Here is a 15,535-nt window from a genome sequence, read left to right on the forward strand (position 1 = left end):
TTTATCTTATTTTAATTATAGTAACGACAGTTTATTTGTTTTTCGGTAAGAATATCATATACCATGAATCATAGAAATCAGTAGAAAATATTGCTTAGTTAAATCATGCACTTTGCCGACTATTAAATATTTAAAAGAAAATAAACGGACCGCTTGGAATGCATATATCTAATTACTAATTGCAACTTAAAATAATACGGTGTGCGTATGTCAGCGATTTTATGTCGTTCTCTGAGATTACATAATGATAATAAGGCTTTGTGCTTCTTCAGTTGTTATTCTGACTTTACAGTTAAATGTTAATTGAAAATGGAAATTCGAAAAATATATCGAGAATCTAGTAAACCGCATGCTTGAGAGTTTTGGCAACACTGATCTCCATAAGCCTAATGTTATTTTCTTAACGTGGAACGCTGTATAGCTCCTTTAGGAAGCATTTTCGGACTAGGTTAATTGCTTTAAATTGTCTTAAAATTTTCTGAGGAATCTCATTTTCTGAGGAATCTCCGGTTTTCGTTTGTCAGGAGGGTTTCCGGACACCCTGTATTCTTTTCTATAATACTTAAAAACAAAAGTTTGTAACCAACGTGTATGTCGAAAAAGAAACAATAAAAACTAAAATCTCAATTTCTAGTACACAGTATTAGAAATAAAGCTGAAAGGTGGAATAATCTAATTGTACATTAAATAGATCGAGGTGGATGAATATGGAAATAAACAGGGAAAAATAGAAAACATTAGGCGATGCATATGACAAATATTCTACGAATGAAGCACATATATAGATGGATAAAAGATTTTACTTGCAGGTCTTTAATATAGCAGTTAAAAACATTTAATTTTGTCTAAATTCTGTTATCTAAAATGTAGTTTATATACATTATGAAGCGTTTGTACTTAACATTTCTAAATCATTTTGTATTATATGTATCTGTATATTATAAGGCGAGTTAATGAAGCATTAAAGCTACCAAATTTTTGCAGTTGGATAAATCCTTTGTTGCATTCGATTCGTAAGAGTATCTGAAATTTTAGAAAACAAAAATAATGATGTAGAGATGAAAACTGCATTATTAAACAAGAAAAATAAATTTTCCAAATACCATTTTGACGTGATGAAAAATAATGAATTGGTAATTTGAAAATAATTAACGGAAATGAGTTCAATATTACTACTCAAGGCTTTTTGAGGTCACTAAACACTAATAATATCATACCGGTAATGGTGTGCGAAGTACATGGTACCCAGAACGGGCCTTGTCTTCTAGAGTTTTGTAGGAGTCACGATACAAAATCAGTGAAAACTCAATATTAGGGTCGCTGAAGACTAATAGTATGTCGGAGATAGTGTAAGATGAACCTGGTGCTCAGGACGTTCTTCGTTTCCTAAAATTTTGTAGAAATTCGATACAAAAACAAGTGCACTTGACACTTTTTGCGGTTGCTGAACACTTATACCATGTAGGCGATAGTGTGCGAAGTACTTGAGGCTGAAGACGGCCACCGCTATTTAAGTTTTATGTAAATTCGATAAAAAATCAGTGTAAACTCGTTACTTGGGGGTTTTGGTGTCGCTAAAATCTAGAAGGAAAAAGGGTCCCAGGACAAAGAAGAATATCCAAGCTTGCCAACCTGAGAACATGGTATAGAAAGACCTCAACACAGCTATTTCGTATAGCAACCAACAAAGTCATCATAGCCAGAATGAACGCCAACGTTTGGAACGGACAGGCACCCTAAGAAGAAGAAAGACTCTAATATTATGTCGGATGGTCTCCGAGCCACCTGGTGCCAAGAATGAGCCTCGTCTTCTATAGTTTGTGTATTGAACACTGATTGTGCATAAAATTTTCAGAAAACTTTAAGAGACCGTAAGAAGTACCGTTCTGGGCATCAGGTCCTGGCACATGATCGACGACACAATATTAGTGTTCAACGACTCCAGAAAACCCCTGAGTAACAAATTAACACTGATTTTGTTTCGAATTTCCAAAAAACTCCAAGAGATGAGACCGTCTTAGGCCCCAGGTGCCTTGCATACTATCGCTTACATGATATAACTGTTAAGAGACCCCAAGATCTCCCTAATAATGGGTTTGCCTAATTTTGTATAGAATTTTCACTAAACTCTAGGAGATGAGGCCCGTCCTGTGTACCAGGTACTTCACATACCATTGCTGACATAATGTTAGTATGTAGCGATTTAAGACCCCTGAATAACAAGTTTGCGCTTTATTATATCGTATTTCTACAAAACTCCAGGAGACGAGGCCAAGGTGCAGCAGGTACCTCGGAGACCATCGCTCTCATATTATTCGTGTTAAGTGACCCAGAAAACCCTCAAGTAGTGATATTGAACTTATTTCCGGCAATTATTTTCAATTTAAAAAATTTACTATTTTTTTCATCACTTCGAAATTCACTTTGGAAAATTCATTTGCCTTGATCAATATCGCAATTTTCATTTCTACATCATCATTTTTATTCACAACATTTTTCTGACACTCTTACGAATCGAATGCAAAAAGTTACGTTGAGATCCATCCAAATCCAAAAATTTGGTCAGTTTTGGGCTTTTTACTGCTTCATTGCCTCGTCTATATGTGCTGTTTGGCGTGTTTTTCTTACTTGTTTATGCAATACCAAACGTATGAGTAGCGTCAGACACGGATATCATTTATTTACATATACGGCATGAAACTTCTTTATATTATCCAGGTAACTTAATTATTAAAACATTTAAAGACATTTTACTATTTATATGATCTTAAAAAAATGTAGTTCCATTCAACATTTATTTGGACTGTATGTGTGTATGGATAAATTGAATATTAATAATAAAGGATATACCTATTATTAGAAATTTTTTTTATAAAATTTAGCTTCATATTTAGATAGTACACACCCCATTCTATTATTTCTTTTGTTGTTCCTCAAAAAATATGTTAAAACGTGTAAGGACAGGAGAAGCGATCTGTATAAAAGTAAAACGATTATTAGGACACAGCAGGCACATGCATCTATAACATAAATCATCTACCATGTCATATTATTACAAAACATCCTTATAAATGATTAAAGAGTAACGAAGAGTAGGTATATGGTAATATGTTAAAATAAATATTTAACACGTGCCGATCTAATTGGTCAAGTGTTGATCTATAAACTAAAGATTTTATTTTATTTGTTAATACGAGTTTAAAAACGTTAAAAAATTATAGTTATAACTTAAATTTAAACTTCTTTACTAAGTTAGTTAAAAAGGCAACAAACTTATATCGTGAAAACTTCAATTAAATAACTTTTTAAGTAGGATATTTGTCACGATAAAGCGAAATGTATCGAATTTCTGACAAAAGCAGAAATGTAACGTAATTTACTCCTACAATAAATCAAACTTACAATGATAGATTGATTTTTTTTACTCCGAGATATAGTATTATAACATTTATCTCAGAGTTTATGAAGAATAATAGAATAAGAAATTGGAGAATCCAACAAAAAGGCAAATCGGAAACGGACGACCAGTTAACGTTTCCTGAGGGAGCAGTGAATGGCTGAAAATATGGACATCGATATAAAAAATATATCTGAAATTCTAACAACTTGCTGCCCTGTAATTTCCTGCTAAAAAATTTATTCCACACATTTTAGACGACCTTTATGGTTCTATAGAAAAATTTTATTATAGTATCGTAGCTTATACTTAATACATGTTTTTTTAAATTACAAACTGTCATAATTCAAGTAAAAGAAAATACTTGAATATAAAAAAAATAATCTCTTTATTTACTATTGTGAATTAAGTTTTTAAAATACATTTTTTTTAATTTGAAATTCAGTTTAATCACTTTCACGAATAAGAGGGGTCAATTTCGGCTAATACTCTTGATTCAATAATGAGCCAAAATTCTTAAAAAAAAAACTTTAAAGGTTTAAATAGGTCAAAACATATTTTTTAAAATATGGCTTCATATTTTTAAAGTATACTCTGATAAGGCCTCAATTTTGGATCACAGAATTCTACATTTTGAGGTTAAGGCAGAGCCTAAGTAAGTCCAGTTCTGTAGTATACCGAAACAGACCTTAAGGAAACTAAATTCCTGTAGCTGGCTGTATACCATGTATCACAAACAATTTATTTAAAAATTTCTTTATAAAAGGTATATATTAAAACACCCTATAGGTCTACATCACAGAACGTTTTTGGAATTAATATTCCATCATCAGTGCTATCCTAAAAATATAACCACTTTTAAAGAAAACATAAAATTTAAAATTTTGACCAACGTTAATACAAAAATGTGGTTAATACCTAATTTCTGTATGTACATGTTTTGAGCCAATAAATACTTAGGTGTATCAATAAATACTAAGTTGAGTGAATCAAATAATGTAACTCCAATTTAATTTAACACCATTAAAAGGGGTTTTACTTAAGTATTTAGTGGCTCAAAACATGTATATCCAGAAAGTATTAACCACATTTTTGTATTAACCTTGGTCAAAAGTTTAAATTTCATGTTTTCTTTAATTAAACTGGTTATAGTTTTAGGATAGCACTGATGATGGAATATTAATTCTGCAAACGTTCGTGATGAAGCCCGACAGGATGTTTTAATATATACCTTTTATAAAGGAATTTTTAAATAAATAGACCTCAATATATTATTCATTTAAGAACAAATTTGGATTAGATATTAACGGCAATAATTAAACAACTAAAACTAAACAGGAACTCGGAAACAATCACACTGCTTGAATCGTACAATAATAAACTCTTATGACAAAATTTGTCCCATTAGGAGTAAAACCGTTAATAGAGATGTGTCTTGGTGAAACAAAGAATTAGGAAAACTAAAGGCTAGTAAACGTAGAGCTTTCAATAGAGCTAAAAGTTCACGTACCTTATTGGAAAAAATAGAAAAATTTCATATAACGAAGAAGGAAGCAATAATATTGGAAAGAATACAAGTGTATCAAAATAAAGCAATTACCTAATAAGACCCAAAAGGATAACATGTAGGTAGTTATGCGAAAGGATCACCCATTAGCCCCTTAGTATAAGATCAGAAATTATCTCAAAAGACCACTTAACAGTATTAGACTACTTAAGAAACAGTCAGTTTACGAAATTCAAAGAAGAACGCATGGGATGCTTTTTTATTTCTCCCTTTCCTGGTGCAACATTTATTGAAGATAGAACAAAGACTGAGCTTGTATCCGTATATTTATACAGATCATCAAGCACATCAAACTATAGTAAAGGAGGTTTGGACTGCGGAGATGAAATTTAGTTTAACCTACTGACACAATATTGCAGGGCACTGGCAAATAAAAAAAATATTAATTTCTGCTCGCTACACAGAAATCCTTTTAAAACTTAAGAAGACTAAACTCTACGACTAGTCATAAGTGTTTTCACTGGACACTGCTCACTCAAATATCATCTCCATAAAATGGGCAAAGTGAACAGAAAACATGTAGATTCTGCGAAAATGCAAAGGAAATGGCCGAACATATTATCTGTTACCCCGTCTAACTCTGTCAGTTGTTTGCCAATACCATATGAAGCTAGAGTAGGTCTTTGTAGAACCTGACAGATAACAAATACATTTCCTAAACGGATAATAGACTTTCTTGGAAGTCTTGACCTATTGAACTACATATAGATTAGGGAACAAAAAAATTTTCAGGTCGAAGTATGGAAGCTAAAGGAATCGGTATGATTTAAGATTTAAAATTCTGTTTTTGAGTGAAACATGTCTTAAATATGAAATAATTAATTTTAACTAAAAATGAATATTTGACCAAGATTTAAAAATATACTATATATTGTAATATATAAAATTATTCATTTTGTAAAAAACTTAATGACTGGCTCCTTCTTGATTTTATATACACTTAGTTACTCTATGGTTCATTAATCGAAATAAGTGATCTATATCATATTAAGCAATACTCATCCATATTCTTCTTAGGGCATGCCACAGATCCTCTAAGTTTGCTGGAGGACATGGCAATCGATGTAGGTTTTAACTTACCATATCTCACACATGTTCGATGCGTGACAAATCAGCTGATCTTGATGGCCACTCCAAAGTCCCTATACCAGATTCTTGTATGAACTTCATGGTTTCACTGGCAATATAAGTTCTTTTTTTATCCTGTTGAAAGATCGCATTTGGAATTATTTGTAGGTAGGGATGTAAAATGCAGTAAAATACCATAAGCGATGTAGTACTTCAACAATATATCATCGAGCAATCAGAGTACCGTGCACCTCATACCATAATGCTTAGTCGTCTTACTGTATGACGTTCAACAGCCAAGTCTATACTTCGTCTCTCACCTCGAGAACGTCTTACCCTTATGCGCCTATCAGAGTCACTCAAACAAAACCTATAAGTACAGCTTCAGTGGTCAAAATTCCAAAAAGCAAAATTCCACTGACCATTCCATTTTTGCCGAGCTCTGCATCATTCTAAGTGTCGAAGCTTATACTGTGGTGTCAAAGGTAACACCAAAAGCCGGTAAGGTCTCAGCCCCATTCTAAGTAATTTTTGATTAACTGTTCTTTTTTAGGCTATCCATCCTGTAGCTGCAAATAAATCATCTGGCACTTGATGTACACTATCCCGTCTATTTCTGAGAACAAGATGTCCTAGATCGCACAAATTACAGCCTTGCAATATTCTAGGACTTCCAGACCCCCACGACACCGATAAGCGCCATCACTGGACCACCTCCTTTTAACTCTTAACACCTTTGATGGATTTGCTTCCACTTTTCGTGAAATTTCCCGTAAACCAAAACCGGCCCCTTTCATCAAACAAAACAATCCAAAATGACTAAAAATTAAAAATAAATAAATAAACAGAAATAAACTTTATCGTTTTTTTTTGTGAACAAAAAAAAATTACAGTTAAAGAAAAGATAGGGAGGTAAAAACTTTATCACGTATATTTTTAGATAAGACTGACAAAGAAATACTTTTTATCCAAATTACTAACCGTATACAAAGTGTTGCACTTTTTTAGCCATCAGTATATATTATACATTGGCTAAGGAAAAAATCACGAAATGTAAAACTACAAAGAAAATAACATGAATAGTCACATGAGAAATATGTCACATTAAAAAAAATCTAAAGCAAAAAGAACCAATTTTAAAAATTTATTTTTATGTATAATTATACAGGAAGTTCCACAAAGAAATATTTTCATTTTCAATTTAAAATCTGAAAACTTGCACTTCCGCATACTTATAGCTGTTTTGCACGTCTTAAATATTTACCTATGGTTATTAATAAATACTGCAATATAATGGAATCATGGTTATTAAATTTGTATTACACAAAAATTATGTTCGGTATCGGTAATTTGAAAACAATTTTTTTTTAACTAAAAGGATGTAAATTGCATATTAAAACATAGTTTTTCTTAGAGCGAAGTTCATATTTTTTGACATACCTTGTATAAGATTAACAAATTTTGATATCTGATGATTGCATCTTTGGTTTTAAACCATTCAGAGCTTTTTGTAAAGAATACCTTTTTTTCGTAAAAATACTAATAAAAAAGTTTCCCATATAAATAATGCACTACCACCAAAAATCTATAGATTACCTAAATTACATAAAAATGGTACTCTCTTAAGGCCTATAGCCTCATGCGTTCAGTCACCCTTGACCGGATTATCAAAATATTTAAAAAACATCCTATAAAATTTTGTTACTAAAAATAACTATTATATTAAAAACTCTGAACGATGAAACTGAAACGTCAATAAACTTATTTAAAACTTCAATTGTGGCTTATTCCCATTAAAATAGTAATTCATTATTAAGAAAATATCAAAGACACTAAACTACCCAAAAATCAGATATTAGAGTCCTTAGATGTAACATCACTTTATACAAACATACCCCTATCATCGATTAAACAAGTTATACAAAAGAAATGGGATGAAATAAAAGAATATACCCATTATTTATCTTGATGGCTTCCTAAAAGCTGTGGAAATAACACTAAAATCGATATATTTTCTTTACAAAGAACAAATATATAAACAAATAGATGGATGGGAACAAGCCTTTCTAGTGTAATCGCCCAACTCATTATGGAAGATCTCAAAGAATCTGTGATTTTTCTCTAAAATTCCACATTTCATTACAGATATTATGTTATATTGCTATTTTATTACAGATATGTAGATGACTGCATATTGGCTATACCATCTGATCAACTAAAATATATATTAGAAAAATTTAATAGCTACCATCAAAAACTACAATTTACTTCTGAAGTGGAAATCAATTGTAAAATCAGTTTTCTTGACCTTGTATTACCCAGAAAAAATAATACAATTCACACTCAATGGTACATTAAACACACTTGGTCATTAAATACCAATTTATATATTTATTTGCCAAACATATTGTACAAATAGCATATAAAGGTATAAAGGTATAAATGTAACCTTATTAATAAATATTTTAGCAAACTTAAAAGTAGAACTTCCCTATCAGAAAAATACACAGTATATGAAATTCCATGTGAAGAGTGTCAACGAGTTTACATTGGTCAAACAAGTCGACATTTACATTCTAGATGAAACTCAAACAAATATGATAAAAGGAATACGACAACCCTTACCAAACATGAAAAACAACATCGCACTTTCAACTTTGAGCAAACAAAAATTCTAAAAGCAGAAAAAAACACAAAAAAGTGAAATATACGAATCAATACACATAAAACAGTAACAAATGCTATAAATAATAAAAGAGATGAATTTAGGAAATAAAATTTATTTTAACATTTTGTAGCCATACCTGGACTAAATACCATAAAACATTAAACACATTACTTTCTAAAAAACCACTAAGATAAGCAAATTGTTGATAGGTAGACATAAGAAATAACCACTAGATTTTTAAAAAAGGCGCATTGTCGTGATAATTTGTGTTTATGTGTTATAGGTCACATGTATCTTAATGTCTTATTACATTTTACCCCGTGTTATTTTTAAAAATATTCCCAACTATAATCTGAGAATAGAATCGTTGGTATATTAAATTTTGAAAGTTTAACAGGTTTAGATGGTTTGGTTTTGAGAAAATTCGAGTAGAAGGGTAGCCACTTCACCCCACTTTGACCTTTGACCCCAGCCGTCACAGGCCCCTTGACATGATTATCAAAATTTATCAAAATGATTGATTTTTTAAATAATATTTAAATCTCATTATGCATAAATCAAAACACAAATCAATTATTTGCTTAGGATTTTGAAATACATGACCCTTTATTTTACATCACCATTATACACTAAAGTCAGTGTACTTAAATTGGTTCTAAGTATTTTTTATGTCTATACTTATTATTTTAAATATTTTAAATTATAGTGGATAGAGGGGTATTTACAAATTAAATTTATTTATTTTTATTACTGTTAACTTACTATTAATTCTCAAAAATAAAAGATGTATTCTCAAAGAGTTTTTAAATAATCATTAGCCTTATTATTATTGTATTATATAATTTCCTATGTTTCTAATAATATCTACAATCAGAATGTATGCATAACATGTTTATGGTTGTTCTAGATATTCCTTTAAATTAGGCACGCAATGTTCTATATTTGTTGAATGTGGTCAGTCGAGAATAGTGATTAGTATTTTTTTGTTGTAATTACATATTACCAACATTTTTATTACTTTATGTTCCACTATTTATATAAGGATGCAAGTTTAGGGATACATATAATGTTTTATACATTTACAGAGTATTAAAGAGCCTTATTATTTTTTAAAATGATGAACATGGATTTTACGAGCCCTTTTTACAAGCTATACTTCAATTAAATCCTATTGTTACTTGATTAATTAGAAACTTGCTATTTTGGCATTTTTCCAATGTGGCATTGTTTCAACGTTGTCTTTTATTTCTAGTAATTAGCTTATGTCTGTGCGATTTATATAACAAAGAGTGACCTCTTTAACATTTGATTAGATTAAATTTAATTAGGTTTTGTTTAAACTTGTAATTTAAAGCCATCAAATAATCAGATATATATATATATATATATATATATATATATATATATATATATATATATATATACATATATGTATATATATACGAAATACAGGATATTAGTGACTGTCGATATAAACAAAACCACCAGTTTATTAGGGCTGCAGTTATAGTGCAGCCTCCCTTACATATTTATTCTTTATTTCTGCCCACGATTGTATAAAACTCGCTTTTCTGTGCCATGTTGTACCAGCTTTCTTATGTCATAGCCCCATCTTAAATTTGGATGTCTTTTTGGTCTCTTGACGCCTCTTGGATACAACAGTGTAATTCTAGTGAACCACCTATTGTCAGTTCTTCTCGCTAAATGTCCCGCCCACTTCCATTTTAAAGATTTAATTCTGTGGATAACATGAGTGACCTTGATTTTCTGTCTGATGCATTCTATTATTTTTCGATCTCTCTTTGTTATACCTTGCATGCATTGGTCCATTGACCTTTGAGTGACTTTAAGTTTCGATATTATCTCTTTCTTTAGTGTTCAAGTTTCGCAGCCGTATGTCATGATTGGTAGAATACACTGATCGAATGCTTTTTTTCTTTAGATGGATTGGTATATTCGATTTGAATATAACTGCATTTCTTTTTTATCCAGTTATAGCCAGTTTTATTTTTCTGTTAATTTCTGGAAATAGAGAGCCACATAAATGTATTAATTGCCCCAGGTATAAGTACTTATCTACTGTTTCAAGTCCAGTGTTGTTTATTATTACATTTTGGATATCCTCTAGCTCGTTGTACATGGTTTTTATTTTTGCGAAGTTTATTTTTAGACCAACTTTATTGCTAGCTGCATTTAGGTCGCTGATAAGTTCTAAGTTGCAGTGAAGAGGTTTGGTGATATTGCGTCTCCTTGTCGGACGCCTTTGGTAGTGGGAAATTCTGGAGTGTTTTCACAAATCTTTACCTTAGCTTTTGCTTGTCTGCATATATTTGCTAAAGTTTCTCTATATTTGTAGGTTTGTCATTGCCTTGGTTGGTCAAGATTTTCTAGGTTTTTTGCAGCGTATTTAAGCAGTTATACAGATCACGTCATTGTTTTATTGACCATACAACACAATGGCAATCGCTGTGACATGTTACATGTTTCCACCTCTATATTTTTTTCACACTAGGTACGAATTGTCGTAATTGTCACATTGACATTAAAAATTTCAAACGAAGTTCTGAAAGAATAAACAAATAATTAATAAAATACCTATTACGTTATATACCGTCCAAGAAAAAGTGCAACTTGTAACATAATACTTTCAGGGTCATTCGATACGCGAATGTATTGATTTATTTATTGTTGCCTTCGAAAATAGACCCCCCACCAAGTGTTACAACAGTTAAAAATAGCATTAAATATTTTAAAACTTCGGGATGTGTAAATAGTTGTAAAAAGTGTCATGAAGGTAATGAACCACGTGTTAGACCTGTCGAAGAGGAGCGTCAAAACAGGGATATTGATATTTGTGCTTTTGTGGAAGCTAGTGAACCCTGTAATAGTGTAAAAATTGCTAGGGAAGTTAACGTGAATGATCGAACTGTCCAGCGAGTTCTCAAAAGGAATGGGTATCACTGTTTTAAGATACAACAAACACAAGAATTGTTTCCGGAAGATAACTTTAGGCGGATGGAGTTTTGTGAAATTATGTTAGATAAACAGAATGAAAATGTACACTTTTTAAAAAATATTTTATTTTCTGACAAATCTTTATTTTCATTATATAAAAAACACAATCCATCCGTTGCAAGGTATTATTCTCAGAAAAATAAGCACCTCAGTGTTGCAGTGCGAACGCAGCATCCGCAAAAGTTAAATGTTTGGACTGGGATGTTAGGCAACCATATTGTCGGTCCATTTTTTATCGATGAAAACCTAAACGGGCCTAAATATTTACAACTTTTACAGAATGAGATTATTCTGTCAGTTCGACGCATTTCCGTTAATTTTGCACGAGGTTTATTTTCAACAGGATGGGTGTTTGGCTCACAACTCTAGAGCAACTATTGACTTCTTCAATCAAACGTTTCCTGATCGACTGATAAGTACACGCGGTACAATTAAATGGCCCGCTAGATCCTGTGACTTAGAGCCTAACAATTTCTTTTTTTGGGGTTTTCTCAAAGAAAACATTTGTAGGCATCAGTTTGAAAGGGCCACAAACCTAGTCGAATTAAGGGCAAAAATACTTAATTTCTCTGCAAACATTACACCAGCTCTACTCCAAAATATGAGGAGAAATGTGTATGACAGATTTGGTTACTGTTTAGCACAAGGAGGTGGAATATTTGAGCCCTTAATTCATTAATTTGCCTTCCTAATTTTTATTTTTTGTTAGGTACATTTTACGAAGTTTGTAGGTTTTTAATTAGGTAGTTTTTTTATGTTTAAGTTTGGAAGAATTTTATTGTTTTTTTTTATTTAAAAGTACAAACGATTCTTATTCTGATTTTTTTCTTCTTTCTTGTGTGTGTTATGTTATATATTATGTAATATTTATTTTCATTTCCTTCTATGGAAATGACGAATATTCCTGAAGAAGGAAGGCTTATTTCAGGGCCTTTTTTAATTATTTTTTTAAGGGCTGCATACAAAAACAAATACGATGATCTTAGTAATAATACAAAGTTAATGGCTTTCTGTATAAATGTAGGTGATAGCACACTGTTAATATTGTAGACTCGCACATTAACTATAGTTACGCAAAAGTGCAAGGTTTTAGATTTTAAATACGACAATCTTCAAAAATAAATTTAATTCCGTTTACGCAAAACATCCTGTATAGTTAAATATAAAATTGTATTATCAGATCCTTTCTGCTATAACAGAGAACTTCTAAAACCAAAAAACAATAAATTTATTTTTACTAGATTTTTGCCCTTTTCTGTTACGACCAGAGAAAATAACTCAAGCCTCTTTTACCATTTTTAAAAACTGTCAAATATTTCATAGCATTCTCATAACACATTCCTTTCACGAATTTCCAGTTACCTTAACAATGTTTGGGATCAGATATATTCTTTCAGCACGCTGTTTCGTTTTGTTAATTGTCGTGCCAAACTCGGTTATCTTTTACCCTTTGAAACTGTGCTCAGAATTAATAATTGGAACACACACAAACTTTAACCAGAGCCGTAACTGACGAAGTTAAATGGGTTTCAGACAAGTTTATATTGGTATTTTGTGTATTATTGGCAATAGCCGCATTTAAAATACAAATATATTTTTTTGTATCGAAATCTATGATTACTAAATTATATTAATTTTTAATTTCATTTAGTAATATAGAAAATTATATTTTATGCATTAACTATGAAACCAAAATAATTAAGTAAGTTGTCATATAATTTTCATTAAATAAAAATGTTCCTAAATCAAAAAAATAACACGACCTAACATTTGTTTGAGGAAAAAAAGAAAATAAAAATATATTATGCGATAGCAAAATAGATTCAAAATAAATACGATGATCCTCCCACCCTTATAAAAAGGAATTGTATTGTTTATTTTTATGGGAGGAATTAGATCGTTATACTAAAATTATTTATCGTAAGCTATAGAGGAAAGCCAAAAGATACACTACCAAAAGAAATCATACAGCCAAATAAAAAATTTCCTAAATGCATGCACTAATGGAAGAGAGGAGAAAAATGCAAAGTAATAGAAGCAAAGAAAATCATGAACTTAGAGAGATACGTAAAATAATACAAAAATCTGATTGAAAATAACAACAGTCTCAAAGTTTCAAAAAATTGACAAACGGCAAAAAAAAAATAATGAAATTAAAGGATAAGGATAAAGATATTATCACCAACAGAGATGAATTACTAAGGGTAGTAGAAAATTTTTATGCAGAATTATACAGAAGTCATCAAAACCATGATGAGCAACTAACAGAAAAATTAGAAAACTCAGCTCAACTCAACTAAAAAACTTTCACTGCATAAAAGAGATTATAGAAATATCCATCGAATACAACCGAGAATTTAATTAGCGGACGACATTGTTCTGATAACAGATAACTTAAAAAAAATTGGAACTATGCTTAGTGAGTTAGATGCCCTCTGTAATGAAGTTGGGTTGAACATAAATTTTGGAAAGACACAATACGTGATAAACCTGGTACCAAGCGAAAATCCAAAAGTCGACTGCAACGAAATATGATTAGTTTATAAATACATATATATATATATATATATATATATATATATATATATAAATATATATACATATATATATATATATATATATATATATATATATATATATATATATATATATATATAAATATATATACATATATATATATATATATATATATATATATATATATATATATATATATATATATATATATATACGAACAACGTATAACTAAGACATCGTCGAATATAGAATAACATTGAAATAAGGGAGGCTGCACCGTAATTGGAAACGGTTGATAAAGCTGCACATGATGATGATGATATATATATATATATATATATATATATATATATATATATATATATATATATATATATATATATATACACTCGCGATCATAAAATCCGGGTCACCTTGAAAATTTTAAGTTTCTGGAATATTTTTGCCTCTGGTGCAGTAATAACCTTTTTTTAGGCTAACGTATTTTTTATTTGTCATCAATGTTTGTTCTGAAAGAAAAAAAAACGGTTTTTTATTGTTTTTATTGAAAAAGCAGAAAACAAACCAAATTTTTGATAAAACAGGCATACGAAAAAAATGGAAAATACAGAACGTGGTAAAATGTCAGTAAAATTTCAATGACTAATATCGTGTATTGCCTCCACTTGGTCTAATGACCTCTTGCAGACGACGGGGAATACTCTCAATTTTTCTTCGGATTACATGTTGTGATATGTTATTCCACTCTCTCACTAACAGATCCTTAAGCTCCTATCCGTTGTTAGGAGGAGATGTTAGGGGTTGGATACGTTTTTTCAAATCGTCCCAGATATGTTCGATGGAATTCAGGTCCGGAGACCTAGCTGGCCAGGGTAACCTCGTAATTCCATCCTCGTCCAAGTATTGTATACTGATCGTGGCAACGTGCGTTCGTGCGTTGTTCTGCATAAAAACGACGTTTTCTCCAAGCCTTGCCATGGTATGCATAACATGTTCTTCTAGAATCTCCGTAATATCACTTCGTGTAGTTAAGGACCCATTTTCGTTGAAGTGTAATTCTATGCGAAAGTCGGAATATACACCTCCCCATGCCATGACCGAGCCTCCACCAAATGGCATTCTTGGAGCAATGCAAGCTTGTGAAAATCATTCACCGGTTCTCCTCCAAACTCTTACACGTCCATCGGATCCAGTTAGGCAGAAACGGGATTCATCTGAATCCATCTGCTCCAATCGTTAATTTCCCAATACGCGTATTGTCGAGCAAAAGCTAGTCGTGCAACTCGATGCACCAGGCGAAGTG

Source organism: Diabrotica undecimpunctata, chromosome 3 (assembly GCF_040954645.1).
Source record: "Diabrotica undecimpunctata isolate CICGRU chromosome 3, icDiaUnde3, whole genome shotgun sequence".
NCBI lineage: Eukaryota > Metazoa > Arthropoda > Insecta > Coleoptera > Chrysomelidae > Diabrotica > Diabrotica undecimpunctata.